Raw genomic sequence first — 6172 nt, 5'->3', positions numbered from 1 at the left:
GAGAAAATTACTTCACACCCCCACAAAATACCCTGTATCTTACTAAGGAGACAGATATGCCTGGTTTTACACTCAAGGAATGTCACTTCCAGCAAAAGCTCATTTATTAAAATACCAGAATACTGCTGTATGATGCCTATCGTAACACCCACCTCCCACACACACAGGGCAGCATGCATCTTATAACAAAGGAGGCATTCATAGCTATTATCTTGAAAGGTAGTAGGGGAAGTGAATGCATTAAAGGGACCAGAGAAATGTTCACTTCACCAAAGAAAAGCTGAAGTAGCTTAGGGGTGTTTTTACTGGTAGTTGTGGTGCCTCCACATTTGCTATCCCAGGACCAACTTTCCCTCTCATTGCCATGAACTTCACTGAGATTTGAACTTCTTCAGCTTTGCAGCTACCAAGAACTCCAAACCTAAACTCTTCACTGTGCTTTCAAAAGGTCCAAAGCTAAATTTGGATCTCAAATCTTTACCTAGGGTTTTTTGGCTAAATTTCTGTGCAGCTTCAGCTGGACTGGTTACCCTTGGGGCATCTGCTGCTGGTTTGAACTCTGTTGCTGACAGGAACAGGAGAGGGCTCCTGAGAGCCCCTTTGGTTTGGTTAGGCAGGTTTGGTGACTGGATTCACTGCTCCTCTGCAGCAGGGTGCTAGCTGCTCTGCATTTTTGTTCTATTATCACTATAGCAGCCCTGAGTCTATTAATACGTATTTTGTGCAAAAAAGAGTCTGGCACTTTCAAAAAGGGAAAGATGGTAATGAAGAGAATCTTAAGCTTCTAAACACCCTCCAAATGATTACAAAAATTATATCAAGAGCAGAAAATTCTTGAGACAGAATTAAATAAAAAAATCTAAAAGCAAAACTCAACCTTGGTGCAGTCAGGTCACTTCATGTAAAGCAAAATCTCCAATCTTACCCTCCTCTATTGCTTTTGTTGAATACTTTGAAAAGATTTTCAGTGAAGCAGCCTGACAAACTATGCTTTGGTTTAGGGGTCAGCCCTCCACAGTGGCCACCTGAAGCTGGCAACAACCTGTTTGTCCAGCTGCTAGCTGAGGGTGCTCAACAGGTTTGGCTGCGAAGTGGCCAGCTCTGCTTGCCTTGCTCTGGCCGTGTTATTCAGAGCAGCCAGCCCTGCCCCTGGTGTTGAAACTCACTAAGGCCCCTGGGACCCAGCCCGGGCACAAGTGCCTTCCAAGCTGGAACAGCCAGATTGGGGTTTTTTCCATTAGTCACAGGACAGAGATCGGCAGTCATGGGGTTTGTGTAGGCTGCACCTTCACCTTTCCTTGGGTGAGTTTAACTCCTGAAGCGCAGCCGGCCCTTGCCTCATCTCAGGGCCTTGTCCCGGCCAGCGCTTGCAGGAAGCAGGAAAACTTAACGCATGCTATATAAAGCAGCAGAAAGACACACATTGTGTAACAGATGTCTGTTGAAAGGAGATAAAGAGACAGCCTGATTTCTTTCCCTTTTTTTTTTTTTGTTTTGTTTGTTTTGTTTGCCTGTGTCCTCATTCCCCTCCGCCTGCCCGGCCTGCAGTCCGGGGGAGGTTTCAGGTTGCATTAGTGTCACCTCCCGTGCCTCGGCAGCTGGTGCCGGGCCAGCCTCCCACAGGCCGGACAGCCCCCGAGGTCACCCCAGGGGTGGCACAGGCTCAGCAGGCAGATCTGCTGGGCAGCCGAGAACACACATGGCAGCTCTTCCCGTCTCTAGCTCCTGCTTCCAGTTGCCATAGGTAGGGTAGCTTCAGTAGCGCTCAAAGCCTACTGTTTTAACACGGATTACCCCCAGTTAGACCTCAGTTCTCAGCAGGAAAAAGGTATCCTTTTTTTTTTTTTTTTCTCCCCTCAGGGAACTTCACCGTACTGTGCAATGCCTCTGGTATCTAACCTCATTAAAGGAGATCATCTAATTCCACCATACTGAGGAAACTCTCACCTCCCTCAAAGGCAATGATTCAAGATAGCAATCAGTACAACAAGGATGTCTGAGGGTTTTTCTATCTACTGCTTCAGTCTGGGCTATACTTTTCCTTCCCTCTTTACTGTAGCCACAAACACTGAGCTCGCCTTGCCGAGTGAGGCATCCAGTCTCTTCTTGCATACAGTGCCTCGGGTATATTTAAATTTAAGCCAAGTGCCAAATAATTAAAAGGGGCCCTGAGCACACCCAGAAGAGACTATTTTCTGCTTTTCCATACTCTTCCCTCTTTACTGCTCTCTGTTATTGCTTTCTCTGGTCTCTGTCATCATTTCCCTTTGCAGCCTTCCAGGGTCTGAGCAGAGGAAGATGCCTCTCCTGAAGACAAACCTTAAAAGAGATATGTCTGGCCCTGAAACACAGTTACAGCTGCTGACCATCATGTCTTTTTCCCTGACTGTGATAGGATCACCCTCAGGATTCAGGTTATGTCTTAATAAGGTCTGACCTAACAATATGACGCTGGCTAAAGTCCCTCTGTTCACATCTCTGGAGATAAAGTTAAGAAGCTCTCACCTTAAAATTATGAGTCGTGATAGGACTGACAGCAACCACACGCAGGAAATGGAGATTTTCTGGAAAACTGAGGACACTCCCACTTCCACTTAATTTCCCTGAGGGTACCTGTCCCCATCCTTCAGGCTGGCACAGCAAACCCTCATCAGGACCAGTGAAAGGTCCAGAGAGACAGATGAGAAGTGGCTGAGGGAGCTGGGGTTGTTTAGCCTGGGTAAAAGAAGAAGACCTGATCACTCTCTATAACCACCTGAAAGGAGGCTGTAGCCAGGTGAGGATCAATCACTTCCCCCAGGCAGACAGAGACAGTACAAGATGAAATGGCCTCAAGACGCCGTAGGGGAGGTTCAGGTTGTACATCAGGAAAATCCATCACAGAAAAAGTGGTGAGGTGTCAGAATGGGCTGCCCAGGGAGGTTGTGGAGTCACTGTCCCTGGAGGTGTTCAAGAAGCAATTGGACATGGCACTGAGTGCTGTGGTTTAGTTGACATGGTGGTGTTTGGTCAAAGGTTGGGACTTGGTGATCTTGAAGGTCTTTTCCAACCTTAATGACTCTGTGATTCTGTGAGTTATTGCTAACAACACTGAACCACCTCCAAAAGGTTATTATTAAAAGTCATTCATTACATTAATTTGCAACCCTCATTTAACGTCAGCAGACCTTTATCTTTCAGCCTAGGGGGTTATGCTAGCTCCTGCAAGCCAAAGCCCAATCATAACAAGTGTTTCAGGTTGTAATTACAGGGTGATTTCCAATGATACCAACTGCCTATTTTGCCTCCATACATTTTCAAGTCCAAAGGTTACTTCACTATTTCAATTCCTGTATTCCTGCACAGGGGGAAAAAAAAAATCTAATAGATAAATTAATGGGAAAAAAATAATAAATTTTGAATAATAAATAAACTAGATGGCCTGTGTGCACTCAATGCAGAGGAAGAAATGGGGGCTGGCTGGGATGGGCCCAGAGAATGCTCTTGACAGGCAAGGAGATCTCTTGAGCAGCAGGATGCTCTCACTTTTGCTAGGAGGGGAAAGGAGCAGCACAATTTCAGACTTCATTCCTCATTTCTTTGAGGCTGATAAGTTGAAATCAGTTCATATTCCTCCCACATTTCTCCTCCTCCACGGTGTGTTAAACTTTCTTGACTCAAAAAATTATGCCTGCTACTCCCCCAGCTCCATCCAGCACCCTTCAGAGCAGGGAGAAGATAGCTCAGTGAGCCACTTAGGCAGAGGTTTAAAGCTAAATAAGCAGCTAAGTGATTGGCTGGGTCAGAAACCTCTTAGTTTGGATAAACATGCTCTTGCAGGAGGTGTTTTGAGACATTTAGGATGCTGTCCTGACCAAGATCCTTCAAAATTCCTGAGCACAGAGCTAGAATCTCTGAAAATACTATTAGGTTCTTTTTCTATTACTATTTCTAAAAATAAATCGAGGTGAAATTATATTTCAAGAAACAAGCACAGGAATGGAGATGTATTTATATTCATATTTACACAACAGTTGATGAGAAGCAACATGATGAAATGCTAGGTTAATGGAGGAGGACACCATTATGAATATAAACACTGCTGAAATATTTTTAATGTATGTTTTCTGATCAGTATGAACAGTTACATTTAACCCAAGCCAAATTTCAGGAATGCAATAATTTCCATTGAAAATAACATTGTGTTTCACATTGTATATTTTTTTTTGCGACTAAGTAATTTTTTGATAAACACATTGTCAAAGGACTGCCAGAAAGAAAATACTTTACCTAGAGAAGGTGTTGACACTAAGCCACAACAAGAGACAATGTATTATTGTGTCAGATAATAATTACTTCTTTTTTGGTTGTATACTAAGAATTATAATTTTTTCTAAAACTTGTCCCATGTTCTCCTGTGTTCATATCAACTACAAGATAATGGGCCGGACTTGATGATCTTGAAGATCTCTTCCAACCTAATAATTCTGTGATAAACAACTTTTTTTAAACTGAAGTTCCAAGGAAAAAATTAAATTGCCTAGAGAAATGGCAAATAAAGTGAAAGTGGAAATAATTGCAAGAAATTTTTGTTAACTATAGGCATAAGGAATGTGGTCAGATGTAGGAAACAGATCCGACAAGATGGTCCCAGCCTATTTAAAGGTTGTGGAATGCAGCTCTCCCTTAGAGAAACTGTTGACAAGCGGCCAAAACTCTGAATTGCAAATCCTCCAGCCATGAATAAATCAAAGAAAATTCCAAGAAATAACTTAAGGCAGCTTAAGTGACTTATTTTGCTAGAGTAACTGCAAACTCTCTGTGAAGATATATGGGATCTGCCACAAGTCAAAGGTATTTAAGCCACCCTCGGTATTATGTCTCTGCTGGTAAAAACATGTTGTATTGAAACCAAGCATGTCTGCGTGGATCTGATGAGATTTCCTCTGGAGACTGAATTTTGCTGGCGACTCAATGAGCTAATTAGAGTGAAATGGCCAGTAGGCTGCACTGTTGGTCTGGGAACACCAGGTAATTTTATTTCAGGGGTATTTATGTGGCTGAGGAAAACCTTTTCCTCCTAGGGAAGGGACCTTGGGAGTGCCTTCAAGGAAATGCATTCCTTGGAGTAGCACGCTTATTAAGCAGGCTTTAGCAAGCCAACCTAACCACTACCACCCTGTAGGGGCTCTGCTTTGCCCTGAGCAGTTAGTGCCTGGAGCCATGCAGGGAACTTTGGCTAGCAATGGATGGCTAGGATGACTGGCTGGCAAAAGCCAAGTGTTTCCTGGGCATTGACTTTCATTTACAGAGAAGGTGCAAAGATCTGTTTCACTGAATGGGGAGGGAACAATCCGGAAAGCCTTGTAATTTACGAGAAGAAATGGGATGCGCCCAGCCCCAAAACCACAGGCTTCACTCTGGAGACAGATAAGCCTCAATGAACTCTTCCCCCATCCCATGAGATGCTGCAGTGGGTGGGCTGCCAATTCCTTGTAAACTCCTGAAATAACTGTAGGTTCAAAACCATTTCTGCAAATGCCTTTGTCAGATCTGGTCAAAAATTTTATTACTCTCAGAGTCTCTTGTCTCCTTCGTGGAAAAACTTCCAACCATTTTGTAAGTAGTTGGCTGCTGACAACAAATATTGATTGCCTACTTCTGCCTCAAGCAAAGGTTTACACACATCAAAACCAAACCAAAACAAAGCAAAACTATGATCCATTGATGGTCCCATGAGATGTGGCAGCACAAGGACCACTCTTGTCTTACATGTATCCTTTTCTGTAACACAGACATCACCTCTGCTGTGTCAATGCTCTTTACCCTGCCTGCATTTTATACAGTTCTTTATGTGATGGCAAACTAAGTGACTGCATCGAGTTTGTGGTCACTGGGGACTTTTTAACCAGAATGGTGAGGGAAGCTGGGGGACAGGATGAAGTTAGACCACTTCTTATTTCAGATGGAGACATTTTCATCTCTTTGAACTTTATGTCTGTCTTATAAATGGTGATCTATCAAATCTGCTGACTCACTTTTTTGGGGGGGTTTGTCATAGTTTTCTTTTATAAAACACATTAAATGTTGGTGTGGATCAAAGATATTGCAGAAACAAGTAGGAATCCATAACCACTGAGATCCTTTGATAGTTAAAATTTAAAATTCATCCTAACCTGGACTTCAAAATCAG

General features: G+C 43.3%; 1 long non-coding RNA gene across 1 annotated transcript; it reads left to right on the top strand.

The window, feature by feature from the left end:
• The first annotated feature begins 1130 nt into the window (after positions 1-1130).
• On the top strand, positions 1131-5687 carry LOC147654852 (uncharacterized). The gene is made up of 2 exons (XR_015283274.1): positions 1131-1744; positions 1861-5687. It is a non-coding gene; the product is annotated as an uncharacterized LOC147654852 (long non-coding RNA).
• The last annotated feature ends 485 nt before the right edge of the window (positions 5688-6172 follow it).

The sequence above is a fragment of the Cyanistes caeruleus genome, chromosome 2, assembly GCF_971803275.1.
Source record: "Cyanistes caeruleus chromosome 2, bCyaCae1.hap1.1, whole genome shotgun sequence".
Taxonomy (NCBI): Eukaryota; Metazoa; Chordata; class Aves; order Passeriformes; family Paridae; genus Cyanistes; species Cyanistes caeruleus.
Note: the sequence above shows the minus strand (reverse complement) of the source record. Positions and strands in the feature narration are given on the sequence as shown.